A 14,569-nucleotide genomic window follows, 5' to 3' on the forward strand; every position below is an offset into this window, starting at 1 on the left:
CAGCAAATAACATCAAAAGTTGATGAACCCTGATGTGTGGTTGTGTGTTTGAGTGTATTCGTGTGATCTTGTGTGATTGAGTGTATTGGTGTGGCTTTGTGTGTGTGTGTGTGTGTGTGTGTGTGTGTGTGTGTGTGTGTGTGTGTGTGTGTGTGTGTGTGTGTGTGTGTGTGTTTCGGGTGTATTCGTGTGATTGTGCATTTGAGTGTATTCGTGTAGGTGTGTGTGTGTGTGTGTGTGTGTGTGTGTGTGTGTGTGTGTGTGTGTGTGTGTGTATCCACCTCCATTTTGGTGAAAAGTCATGTTTGATTGAGCATGTTGTGAAGTTTTCTTGTTCTCAGAGTTTCGTTCCGAGGGTTCTTTTCAGGATCGTCACTGAACACAAGACAGCCTCCAACTGTAGTTACTTTGTAGTAATATTAATTCCCAGGGCTGTTTTTGAAGATATCAGTGAGGTTCTTCTTCATCACTCCAGTTGCTGGAGCAATCACTGACACAATGTCGACAATCTTCAACTTCCAGGTTATTTTGACTTCATTTTCCAAATCCAGGTACTTGGTCATTTCCCTGATAACACGGAATTCACATCGAAGTCGCTGGGTCCTCGCACCTCTGTTGAATCTTCGTGTGTATTTTTTGATGATGACAAAAATTTGATGAAGAACCAAATGCCTTTTTACAAACAGAACACTTGTGGGGTTTATCCCCGGAATGTTTCCGTCCATGACGATGTAAAGAAGGTGAATCAGCAAATACCTTGGAGCAAACAGAACATTTGTGGGGTTTATCCCGGGAATGTGTTTTTTTTATGATAATGCAAACCTGATTTTGAAAAAAAGGTATTCGAGCACACAGAACACTTGTAGGATTTATCTCTGGAATGTATTCGTTCATGTTGATGTAAAGTTGATGAATCAGTAAATGCCTTGTTACAAACAGAACACTTGTAGGGTTTATCCCCGGAATGTACTCGTTCATGTCGATGGAAAGATGAAGAAGTAGCAAATGCCTTTGGGCAAACAGAACACTTGTGGGGTTTATCCCCGGAATGTCCTCGTTCATGTGTTTGTAAAGATGATGATTGAGTAAATGCCTTGTTACAAACAGAACACTTGTAGGGTTTATCCCCGGAATGTACTCGTTCATGTTGATGTAAAGTTGATGAAACAGCAAATGCCTTGGGGCAAACAGAACACTTGTAGGGTTTATCCCCGGAATGTACTCGATCATGTTCATGTAAAGTTGAAGAAGTAGCAAATGCCTTGTTACAAACAGAACACTTGTGGGGTTTATCCCGGAATGTACTCGTGCATGTGTTTGTAAAGATGATGATTGAGTAAATGCCTTGTTACAAACAGAACACTTGTAGGGTTTATCCCCGGAATGTACTCGTTGATGTTGATGTAAAGTTGATGAAACAGCAAATGCCTTGGGGCAAACAGAACACTTGTAGGGTTTATCCCCGGAATGTACTCGATCATGTTCATGTAAAGTTGAAGAAGTAGCAAATGCCTTGTGACAAACAGAACACTTGTAGGGTTTATCCCCGGAATGTAGTCGTTCATGTCGATGTAAAGTTGATGAAGCAGCAAATGCCTTGGGGCAAAGAGAACACTTGTAGGGTTTATCCCCGGAATGTACTCGTTCATGTCGATGTAAAGAAGATGAAGCAGCAAATGCCTTGGAGCAAACAGAACATTTGTAGGGTTTATCCCCGGAATGTGTTTTTTTATGATAATTTAAACCTGATTTTGAAAAAAAGGCATTCGAGCACACAGAACACTTGTAGGGTTTATCCCCGGAATGTACTCGTTCATGTCGACGTAAAAATGATGAAGAAACAAATGCCTTGGGACAAACAGAACACTTGTTGGGTTTTTCCAGGGAATGCATCCGTTCATGTCGATGTAAAGATGATGAATCAGCAAACGTCTTCGAGCACATGGAATATTTGAAGGGTTTCTCCCCGGAATGTAATCTTGCATGACGATGTAAATTTGATGAAGTAGGAAAAGCCTTGTTACACACGGAACGCTTGAAGGGTTTGTTGTTTCCTTGGATCTGCTTGATCGCCTTTAAACAACTCTTGTGGTTGTTGGAAGAGACGCTGCTCGATTTGTGATTGTCCAGACAACAAGGCATTTGCTGATTGAAATGATCTTCTGTGTCGAACTGGGCAGAGTTGGTAAAATAAATGATTTTCATTTCTTTATCTGCAAAGACATTGAAACACAAAACTAACTAGAAAATGCATCATTGCAACACCTACCCCCCCTCACCCCAACCCCCCCCCCACAACCATGTAGACCCTCTTGGACCCCGATATATATCCATATATATATATATACATATATTGTGACGTCTACGGGACTTAAACAGTCCCGCCAACGTAAAATGAGCCGAAACGATGGAGGCGGTTTATTTATTTATAACCCAAAGATGGCGGTTCTAATCGCTCTACCGCAAACGGGACGAGGAAGGTGGCACGAGTCGCTTTTCACTGAGTTGATAACGTTTATTTCTCTAACCAGAAATAACAAGACTCGGCAAGAAGAGGGATCCGGGGCGATTCGACGGGATGGTGGTGTAGGTTCGGGCGTGGGGAAATCACAGATAATTCCAATGAATATACAAATCTCAAGCCCTCTAAGGCGCCAGGTACACACACACACACACACACACACACACACACACACACACACACACACACACACACACACACACACACACACACACACACACACACAAAACGTAGCTGGTCCTGGTGGTCAGGCTGGCCCGTGGTGCGGACGCAACAGTCCCTGGATTGGCGCCGGACGAGCTGGCGTTGCGCTCGTCAGGGGCAGGAGACACCGTGGTACTGTCGACCTCCTGGTGTCGGCCCAAGTCCGCTCACAGCCGCCAGGGAACCAGTTCTGGCGCCAAGTTGCGAGCAGGAGAGGGAGGCAGGTCCGCCCGCCGTTCGACCCCGTACTCAGAGACAGCAGAACCCCAGAGCCAACCGAGCTGAGGCACGAAGCACAGCAGGGCCTCGAGACACGATGAAAACCAGGATCGAATCAGCGCAACAACACAGCACGCTCCAAGCACAACAACCTCCACCAAAACGGTTTTTCTGTACCGATCTTCTTCCTCTTCTCTTTTTGGCCCGAACAGAACCTTTTTATCCTCCCGTCCTCGTCACTTCCAATCGAGCCGTTTTATTGGCCCACCACCGTCGCCTTCCGCCAATCGTGATCACGGGGCGGAGCCATCCGCAGCACTGTCCTGTGACGTCACGGCAAGCCTCCAGGGAATACTTAAAGGGGTTTACGCAGACACACTTACCCTAACCCGTTTCCCCAACTAATTACGTGACAATTATCATTTCCCCCTTGAAGAAATGGACATTTACTAGACAACTTATCACCACGGAATTGCTACTTATTACATCGAGATCCTGGTAAACTCGAACAGCATGGCATACCTAATTAAACATCCTAATTACCCTTTGAATGCATACCCCCTCAAACGTAACAATATATATATATATATATATATATATATATATATATATATATATATATATATATATATATATATATATATATATATATATATATATATATATATATATATATATATATTGTTGCGGATTCGCGCCCGCCGGCGTGCGAACGGCCACGTAACTCGAATCGTGGCACGTCGCCCACCGGACGGACAATCCCGTCGTGACCCTCTCGGACTAACGCCGGGAACTAGTCACGGGTGGGCCTTTCGGCCTCACCACGATCGTGCCAATCGGCCCCCCGCGTGGGATAGGGTTGCTCGCCAAATTCGACCTACCTAAGTACCCACACGGAGGGTAGACCGGGCGATCGCACCTCGCCGCAGGTCGACTTCGGACACGGGCCACTTTAAGCGACCCGTTCCGTACTATCGGGATAACCGAGCGGTGTTATCGTCAACCCCGACGGTTCGATTAATTATCGGGCGTTTTAGCCCACGACCAACCCTTTACGTGAAGTAAGATGGAGATTCAATAAAGGAAAAGACGAAGCGAAACGGGAAAAACAGTTCAACATAAAGCACATTTATTCCGCGATGGCACACGGATAGCACACATATACAATTATACACCAAAAGCAAATGTAAAAGAAGAAACACCACAATAATGCACAAAAAGCAAATGTAAAAGTGAAACACAATGCAGCTCTACCACCGACTACCGAGCACACGGCAACACTTATACAGTTTTACTTCACAGACGGCGCCGACAACACATATACTCAAAGCAAAAGAAAAAGGGACCACCCTCCACTATGAGGGGGCAGACGGGCCTGGGGCCGAGACCGCGTCGAGCCTACCCGTCAGGTGATGAGCCGCAAAATGGCGGTGGCGCCCCGACTCCGCGGGCCTCGCGGACAGTGTCTGGAATGGGGTGGGAACGGGGCCCCCTTCTCACACTATCTCAGCGCGGGGGGAAACAGGAGGGGGTTGTTGATGCTCGGGGGGATGAGGATATCTCGCTGGCTCGGGTCCCGCGACGAGCGTCTCCACCGCGACCTCGGTCGCGTTATCGGCCTCCCCTCTCCGCAGCTCCCCGACTCTGACACGAGCGCCCTCTCGACTGCCTCCGCCGCCGCCACCTCTCCAACTCTCCCACTCTCCACAGCTCCGTCCAACTGCTTTCTCCGACTCTTCTCTTCTCCACTCTCCTTGACTGACTCTTTCCAACTCCACTGCCCGGCGGGCGAACGCGGCCCTTTATAGCCCCCGGGGCCTCGCTCCTTCACCTTCGACCCTTTACCTCTGGCTGGCTCCCCATTGGACAGAGGGAAAGTGGGCGTGAATGCTTTTTGATCCACGAATCTGCATATAGCGATTATACTCCGACGCACCTGGAGGCGGGGTCAAATCGCCCCACGCTCGCCGATAGGACGGAACAGAAGTGGGCGTGAGTCGTTTTTGATCCGATTGCTTCGGAAAGGCTGGTGTTTTTGCACCCGCTGCTCGGTGCGCGCCCTGCACGAGTCCAGTATCGGTGCCCACAAGCGGCGCGGGAATGGCGGTGATGCGATGGTTGCGAGGGCGTGTTGTGACGGTAAAGGTCGTGGCTGTGGTTGTGAAGCGGCGTTGCGGTTGGTGGTTGTTGTGTGATGGCTGTTGAGACGTGGTTGGTGGTGGTAGTAATGGTAGTAATGGCGGCTGGTCCAAAATAAAGATAGTAAAAGAAAAACGGCTATCTAGAATGGTCGCAGCCCGAATGAATGACATTTATTCCCTCGAAACAACGGGTTTGGGCCTAACTACACATATACTTACAGAGATATCTCACCTAAGGGACCTGAATGGTGGTTTGCGAATTTCGTCAACCACAACAATATATATATATATATATATATATATATATATATATATATATATATATATATATATATATATATATATATATATCTTCTTCTCCTTCTTTCGGCTGCTCCCATAAGGGGTCGCCACAGCGGATCATCCGTATGATCCGCAAAGTGATTTGGCACATGTTTTACGCCGGATGCCCTTCCTGACGCAACCCTGGTCGCCTCATACGACACACAGGGATATGGTACACCTATTTTAACCGGGGTATACACCGGCCCAGTATACTGGTACTCATTTCGCCGACCTCGGAAGGATGACAGGCTGAGTCAACCCCCTGATGTATTAATTCAGTGGCCCAACGGGGCTTGAACTCAGGACCTTTTGGATCCCAAGCCGCTGCCCTAACCACGACGCCAACACACCAGGCATATATATATATATATATATATATATATATATATATATATATATATATATGTATATATATATATATGTATATATATATATATATATATATATATATATATATATATATATATATATATATATATATATATATATATATATATATATATTGTTGTGGTTACCAGATTCGCAAACCACCATTCAGGTCCCTTAGGTGAGGTATCTCGGTAAGTGCATGTGTAGTTAGGCCCAAACCCGTTGTCTAGTGGGAATACATGTCATTTATACGTGCTGCGACTCTTCAGGATAGCCGTTTTTCTTTCACTATCTTTATTTTGGACCAACCGCCATGATCACAACCACAACATCAACCACCAACCACAACCACCGCTTCACCACAACCGCCACGACCTTCCCGTCACACCTCGCCACCGTAGCATCGCCACCGTTCTTGCCCCGCTGTGGGTACCGGTGTTGGACTCATGCAGAACGCGCGTCGAACAGCGTGTACAAAACCACGGATTTTCTGCTTCAAAAACGGATCAAAAACGACACACGCCCACTTTTTGCCGTCCAATCGGTGAGCGAGGGGCGATTTGGCCCCGCCTCCAGAACGATCGATATATGCAAATTTGTGGATCAAAAAGCCTTCACGCCCACTTTTTCTCGGGCCAATGGGGAGCGAGGTGAAAGGTCGAAGGGAGGGGGTCAAAGGCGAAGTTACGGGGGGGATAAAAGGACCGTGTTCGTCAGTCAGAGGCGGAACGAGAGGGTCAGCAGAACGAGGTCGGAGAGTCAAGAAGAGGAGAGTCGGAACGAGAGAGTCAGCAGAACGAGAACGAGAGTCGCAAACAAGAACGGGTCGGAGAGTCAAGAAGAGGAGAGTCGGAAGCAGAGGGTCAAGACTTCGCGGGCGGTGGAGCTGCTCGTCGTGTGCGTTGGAGTCGGAACGGAGGGGACGGAGCTGTGGAAAGGCGGCGACGCCGGACGAGGGGGTGCTCGCGTCGGTGCCAGGAGCTGCACGCCCGAGGGAGGCCGGCAGCGCGACCTGGCCGAGGTGGAGACGCACACCAGGGATAATAAAGATCCTCTATACCCCGAGCATCAGCAACCCCCTCCTGTTTCCCCCCGCGCTGAGATAGTGCGACCAAGGGGGCCCCGTTCCCACCCCTGCCAGGCACTGTCCACGAGGCCCGCGGGTTGCGGGGCCATCGCCGCTCCGCGTCTCATCACCAGACGGGTAGGCCCGACCCGGTCTCGGCCTCAGGCCTGCCCCATTCTTGGGGGATTTCTTTTCCTTGGTTTTGGGTATGTGTTGTCGGCGCCGTCTGTGAAGTAGAATTGTATAAGTGTTGCCGTGTGCTCGGTAGTCGGTATTAGCTCTGCACTGTGTTTTCACTTTTATGTTTGCTTTTTGTGTAAAATGGAATTGTGTTTTCTTTTTTTGTGTGCATTTGGTGGAATTGTATTTGTGTGCTTTCCGTCTCGTCGCGAATAAATGTGCTTTATTGTTGAACTGTTCTCCCGCTCGCTTCGTCTTTTCCTCCATTGAATCCTCATCTTGCTTCACGTAAAGGGTTGGTAGTGGGCTGAATACGCCCGATAATTAATCGAACCGTCGAGGTCGACGATAACACCGCTCGGTTATTCTGATAGTACGGAACGGGTCGCTTAAGTGGCCCGTGTCTGAAGTCGACCTGCGGCGAGGTGCGATCGCCCGGTCTACCCTCCGCGTGGGTACTTAGGTAGGTCGAATTTGGCGAGCAACCCTATCCCACGCGGGGGCTGATTGGCTCGATCGCGGTGAGACCGAAAGGTCCACCCGTGACTGGTTCCCGGCGTTAGTCCGAGAGGGTCACGACTGGATTGTCCGTCCGGTGGGCGACGTGCCGCGATTCGAGTTACGTGGCCATCGCACGCCGGCGGGCGCGAATCCGCAACACTGGTGTCAGAAGTGGGATACAAATTCATCGCCCTCCTCGCGGCACTGGTATCGGAGAACAGGAAAACGGGCTGTCCTGTCTCCGGCTAAATTTACGGGAATCGGTCCAGGGGTGAGAGAAGCGACCCCCGATTCCCTCCAAATTACGAGCGAGCAAATTAACCCTTCACGAGAAGCAAGATGGCGTCTCAAGGCGAGCGGGAGCCGGGGGTATTAGAAATGTATATGTGTAATAATGTAGTCCATGGCCCAGGATGGAATCCCCGAGCAGGAAATGTTGATTGTGCAGGAACACGGACTCGCCCAACTGAACCCAGGGCCCGAGGTGGGTGCGGCAGCGGCCGCGGTGTATGACACCTCCCCCCCCCTCTCCACCAAGACCCTTCCCCAACCCCTGCCGAATCGGCTCACCCAAGCGCACCCGACATGGCCCAGCTATTCGCCATGCTGGCGGCAATGAACAAACAAATAAACGAAAAGATGGATACAAATACAAACGAAATGAAAGGCATGAACGAAAAGATGGATACAAATACAAATGAAGTGAAAACGACGATGGATGCGAATACACAGCAAATGAGGGAAGAAATGAAAGAACTACGGGGTGAGACGCAGAACATGGGCCGATGCCTGCAGGCGGGCATGAAGGCCGTGACCAGGGAGATAAAAATGGCGACTCCACGTGTAGGAACAAACGAGCTGGAAGGGGGTGCAACGGCTGACAGGCCCGCGGTGGAGGCGGGTGAAAAAATAATTCGGGGGGCGTGTTGGGCGAGGGTCGTCACGATGACCGAAAGGGAAAAATTAAATGGGGAGACCAAAACGTGTGAGACGAGACACGAGGTGACGACAACGGAAATAATAGTTGAGACAAGGGAGGTAAAGGGTGAAGAGGTGACCGAGTTGGCAGAGACACGGGAGATGGGAACGATAGAGGGAAGACTGCACGATGAAGACGGGGTAAGTGACGCACACACACACACGGAGGAAGTGGAGGATAATGGGGGTGAGCTCGCGGAGTGTGCAGGGACCCGGTGCGAGCAGTTGGATGGCCTCCTCCAGGAACAAGGGGAGGGAGTATGCCCCCTTGAGGCGAGTCACGACCAGGTGAGTTCGGTCGTGTTTTGCGAGGTTGAGGGGACGAGTGCTGTGGACGGGTGCACGGAGAGCTTGGGGGGTATAGAGGCCCCGGAGACCCTTGTGGGGATACGAATCCCCAGTGTAGTTGTCCCTGTGTGTGTGGTGCAAGGCGTGAGTGCGTCCCCGTGTGTGGAAGCGACCACGTGTGTGAGTGGTGTGGTGGCGATGGTGCCAGAGTGCGTGCTTCCCAGCACGCCGGGTGTGGATGGGGCACCGTGTGTGAGTGAGGCCGTGTGTGTGAGTGAAACGGCCAGTATGAGTGAGGCACCACGTGTGAGTGGTGTGGTGGCGATGGTGCCGGAGTACGTGCTTCCCAGCACGCCGTGTGTGGATGAGGCACGGAGTGTGAGTGAGGCACCGCGGGTTAGTGCCCCCGCGTGTGTGGGTGAGGAACCGTGTGTGGATGAGGCACGGTGTGTGGATGAGGCACAGCGGTTGAGTGCCCTCGCGTGTGTGGGTGAGGAACCGCGGGTGAATGCCCCCGCGCGAGTGAATGGAGCACCACGTGTGAGTAGTATGGTTTGTGTGAGTAGTGAGGCACGCGTGAGTGAACGGCCGTGTGCAAGGTCGCTGTGTGCCAGGGAGACCGTGTGTGTGAGAGAGCGGTATGAGAGGGAGATGTCGGTTGGCATGCGGGAGCACGCAGCCGCGTCTCCCCGTGTGAATGTGATGGTGTGGACTGTGTGCGTCGTGACACGCAGGTATGCGTGTGTGGAATGGCGACGGAGACGGCGACAGAGGAGAGAAAGCCGAGTAGCGGCTGTAGTTGTTTCGAGGACCGTGCCGGGTTCACCCAGCAGTGAGCACGCGGTTCGTGCTGTGCAACGCACGAGACCGCCACGTGCTCGCTTGCGAGAGTGAAGTCCCGGTCCGGAAACGCACGCGGTGGATTTGCCGATCCCGCGGACGGACAAAGTTTAGGCAGGTAAACGGATTTGGACCGGACGGGTTCTCCACGCGATCGTGTGTGTTAAGCTCCAACGGGCAAAGCACATGTGTTCGCGTGGGGAACCCCTCGAGACGTGTGGCTTGTGTTTTTTTTTATATGCGCACGTTGACGTCATGGCTGCACGTGGGGTTGGAATCCGGCAGGAGGGGTATCTCTGCCGGATGGTCCCGTCCAAGGAGGGACGAGGAACACGTGCAGCTGCATGACGTCACGGGCAGTTGCAAGGTGCAAAGAGCGCGAGTTGCCGCGCAGGTGCTGCGCATGGGAAAAAAAGAAAAAAAGAAAGCCAAGCCTCACTTTCGGGTGCAAAGGATTCCTGGGCAAGGGGTGAAAGACCCCCTTACCTGGGCACAGGATGGAAACTAGTTAGGGGGAAGGGTTAGCTTAGTTAGACCGACTTCATGGGGCAGGGGTAAGTCCTCATGGAGTCCGTGGAATGGATTAGTTAGAGGGATTGTAGCCAGATTTAGGTTGGGAAATAAAATGAATTTTTGAGTTAGGAGATAGAGACAGACTGGTGAATGTGTAGAGGGGACGTAGTTTAGCTACGTAGTGTTAAAAGGAACGTGCTATAGTTTAAGGGACGACGTGGGAGCACGAGTTAGTTAGGGGAGGTAGTTAGAAGGATGGCAGAGTTCAGCGGTGTGTGTGTTGAAGAGTAGTTGGTGAGTGAATTGGAAGCATGTGCTTGGTGAGTGAGTGAGGCCAGCGGGTCTGTGTGTGAGGAGCGAATGGGGAATGCATGGTGCGATGAGTGATTGGGGGGAGGAGTGACTCCCGCCCAAGGGACCCCGGGGTCAGAGTAAAGTGAGTTAGCTGGGTTAGTCAAATTGAAAAATGGAGGTCGTTTTGCTGTTGGTGGGAAAGTAGGCTCGAGACCCATTTGGAGGGGTGCAGGAGCCCTGTTGACGGGCTTGGGAGCGTGGCTGCGAAAGGTGAGTATCGCTGAGTGGGTACCCCGGGCACCAGGCTAGTCGGCCGCGGTAGGCCAAGGGCCCATGGGGGGCCGGGATAGAGTAGTGGGCACAGGTGCGCCTGCTTGGTGCGGGGGCCCGGGGCGCCATTAGCCGCGTGGGCAGTGTTGTGGGCACCCTCGGAAAGGGGCCCGGGAGGCCGGCCTGCCACGTGTGCGTTTCAGGGGAGGTGCCATGGGGGGCACTCCCCGGTGTTAGGGAGCTGGTAGGCTCGGAGGCAGTGTAGTGCCCGGGGGTGCCATAGCGGGAGATTCGGCAGAGGGTCGTGCCTGCCAAAGGGAGCCACGTGTCCCAGCCAGGAGACCGTGTGAGGGCACGGAGCGAAAATTGGGGGGCGAGGCCCGAAATTGTAAGGACACCAACACAGGCGACGGGAATCTGGGTTGTTAGAACCAATAGTTTAAGCGAGAGGCGCTTGTTGAAAGCCCCGGGGTAGTTTAACAGTTAAATGGTTAGGGTAGATTAGGAGATGTACCCCTCCGCACCATCCATCCCCTCGCTGTCGTTGTGGGCCGCTGGACCCACTTGGTGTTAAGATCGCCGAACTCTGGGGAGGCCATTCTGAGGCTTCGTTGGGCCTCGACACAGGACATTAGCTCTCCCTTGTTCCCCTCTGGGAAGGGAACGTAGGGGTTGGGAGTGGGCTAGGTGACAGAATAGGTTAGCCGAACAAGGACGATAAAGGGGGTTAGGGGACGATTTATAGTGGGGAAGTAAAAATAAAAAAATAAAAAAAAAAAATTAAGGGGGCTAAATTGGTTTTTCACAAATTAAGGGAGTGGGTATGTACAGTGACAGGCAAAGGCGATAGGTTGGGAGGGAGACAGGTAGGTAGGTCCGAGCCCGCCTTCCAAGTGGCCAGCACCACCGCACTCCCTCCACCAACCTCCACTGAACGGCAAAGGCTGGCCAACTTCATCGGCTGGCTGTGTTACTTCAAGGCCTGTGCCGGCCCACTTGATCGGCAGCTGTTGTGTTGCTGCAAGGCCTGTGCCGGCCACTTCGTCTGCAGCTGTGGTACTTCAAGGCCTGTGCCGGCCAGTTCATCTGCCCGCTATGTTTGCCTGCAGCGGCCTTCTTCTGCGGGCTGTGTTTGCCTGCTACCTTTGCCATGCCATGCCCACTGCCCCTGTTCACCAGCCCCCGTTCAATTTTTGCTCTGCCCCCCCCCACCCCTGTTCATTTCCATGTGCGCCAGGATCAAGGCAACAGTTTGCAAGCTGCAAGAACTGCCCTGTTGGCAGCTACAACACGGGCCTGCAGTGGCGGCCCGTGCACCGTGTTTGTGTCCATGCATCCATTCGTTGTGCTCATTGCGTGTGCCACTTGAGCTGGCACGGAGACTGCGTTTGTGCAGCCCATGCACCGTTGTGGTTCACTGCATTCGGTCCATCCATTCATCCATCCATTCGTTGTGCTCATTGCGTGTGCCACTTGAGCTGGCACGGAGACTGCGTTGTGCAGCCCAAGCACCGTTGTGGTTCACTGAGTTCAGTTCAAAAGGGAAGGCCTTGGACTGCGAGTGAGCAGCCAGCCACGTTCCCTGTCACCTGCATTGTTTTGAGCCAGAGACTGCATGCGGGCAGCCTGGCTCCCTGCTAACTGCTTTCTTTTGCAGAGTTCAATGATCCTGGGCCATGGTTTAGTGTAAAATTGGTAAGTTAAGGTTAAGATGTACTGTACATATGAGTGCGCCCCCGGCATGTATGTCTTAGCGCCGGCAATTTTATTTAAGTCGTCCGTGTGAGTGAGTTTGTTTAGGTAGTTACGCAGCCCTCAGGTTATTTATTTTGGGGACACGAATACCATGAATGTCGCACTCAGGGATCCGTAGGTAAAGTGTACTAGGGGAAAACTACACATGATGGCACACGAAAATTTGACGACTCGGGACGAGTCTGTAAAAAGGGAAGGGGGTAGTGTTGTGGTTACCAGATTCGCAAACCACCATTCAGGTCCCTTAGGTGAGGTATCTCGGTAAGTGCATGTGTAGTTAGGCCCAAACCCGTTGTCTAGTGGGAATACATGTCATTTATACGTGCTGCGACTCTTCAGGATAGCCGTTTTTCTTTCACTATCTTTATTTTGGACCAACCGCCATGATCACAACCACAACATCAACCACCAACCACAACCACCGCTTCACCACAACCGCCACGACCTTCCCGTCACACCTCGCCACCGTAGCATCGCCACCGTTCTTGCCCCGCTGTGGGTACCGGTGTTGGACTCATGCAGAGCGCGTCGAACAGCGTGTACAAAACCACGGATTTTCTGCTTCAAAAACGGATCAAAAACGACACACGCCCACTTTTTGCCGTCCAATCGGTGAGCGAGGGGCGATTTGGCCCCGCCTCCAGAACGATCGATATATGCAAATTTGTGGATCAAAAAGCCTTCACGCCCACTTTTTCTCGGGCCAATGGGGAGCGAGGTGAAAGGTCAAAGGGAAGGGGTCAAAGGCGAAGTTACGGGGGGATAAAAGGACCGTGTTCGTCAGTCAGAGGCGGAACGAGAGGGTCAGCAGAACGAGGTCGGAGAGTCAAGAAGAGGAGAGTCGGAACGAGAGAGTCAGCAGAACGAGAACGTGAGTCGCAAACAAGAACGGGTCGGAGAGTCAAGAAGAGGAGAGTCGGAAGCAGAGGGTCAAGACTTCGCGGGCGGTGGAGCTGCTCGTCGTGTGCGTTGGAGTCGGAACGGAGGGGACGGAGCTGTGGAAAGGCGGCGACGCCGGACGAGGGGGTGCTCGCGTCGGTGCCAGGAGCTGCACGCCCGAGGGAGGCCGGCAGCGCGACCTGGCCGAGGTGGAGACGCACACCAGGGATAATAAAGATCCTCTATACCCCGAGCATCAGCAACCCCTCCTGTTTCCCCCCCCCGCGCTGAGATAGTGCGACCAAGGGGGCCCCGTTCCCACCCCCTGCCAGGCACTGTCCACGAGGCCCGCGGGTTGCGGGGCCATCGCCGCTCCGCGTCTCATCACCAGACGGGTAGGCCCGACCCGGTCTCGGCCTCAGGCCTGCCCCATTCTTGGGGGATTTCTTTTCCTTGGTTTTGGGTATGTGTTGTCGGCGCCGCCTGTGAAGTAGAATTGTATAAGTGTTGCCGTGTGCTCGGTAGTCGGTATTAGCTCTGCACTGTGTTTTCACTTTTATGTTTGCTTTTTGTGTAAATGGAATTGTGTTTTCTTTTTTTTGTGTGCATTTGGTGGAATTGTATTTGTGTGCTTTCCGTTCGTCGCGAATAAATGTGCTTTATTGTTGAACTGTTCTCCCGCTTCGCTTCGTCTTTTCCTCCATTGAATCCTCATCTTGCTTCAAGTAAAGGGTTGGTAGTGGGCTGAATACGCCCGATAATTAATCGAACCGTCGAGGTCGACGATAACACCGCTCGGTTATTCTGATAGTACGGAACGGGTCGCTTATGGCCCGTGTCCGAAGTCGACCTGCGGCGAGGTGCGATCGCCGGTCTACCTCCGCGTGGGTACTTAGGTAGGTCGAATTTGGCGAGCAACCCTATCCCACGCGGGGGCTGATTGGCTCGATCGCGGTGAGACCGAAAGGTCCACCCGTGACTGGTTCCCGGCGTTAGTCCGAGAGGGTCACGACTGGATTGTCCGTCCGGTGGGCGACGTGCCGCGATTCGAGTTACGTGGCCGTCGCACGCCGGCGGGCGCGAATCCGCAACAATATATATATATATATATATATATATATATATATATATATATATATATATATATATATATTAACGTCGTGAAGAAACTTTGGTGAATGTTGTGGTCAAGTTTCATTGAAATTGCGTGTCGTTTCGGAGAAGAAA

At 52.0% G+C, this 14,569-nt stretch overlaps 1 pseudogene across 1 annotated transcript in view; it reads right to left on the minus strand.

The window, feature by feature from the left end:
- Positions 1 to 640: 640 nt before the first annotated feature.
- Positions 641 to 14,569, minus strand: part of LOC147008366 (uncharacterized) — a 32,822-nt pseudogene continuing 18,893 nt past the window's right edge. The window contains exon 2 of the transcript XR_015053409.1: positions 641 to 2,213. The product of XR_015053409.1 is annotated as an uncharacterized LOC147008366 (transcript). The remainder of the gene's footprint in view (positions 2,214 to 14,569) is intronic.

Source organism: Eptatretus burgeri, chromosome 19 (genome assembly GCF_056783735.1).
Source record: "Eptatretus burgeri isolate ZD-2024b chromosome 19, Ebu_testis_v1, whole genome shotgun sequence".
In the NCBI taxonomy this organism is placed as follows: domain Eukaryota; kingdom Metazoa; phylum Chordata; class Myxini; order Myxiniformes; family Myxinidae; genus Eptatretus; species Eptatretus burgeri.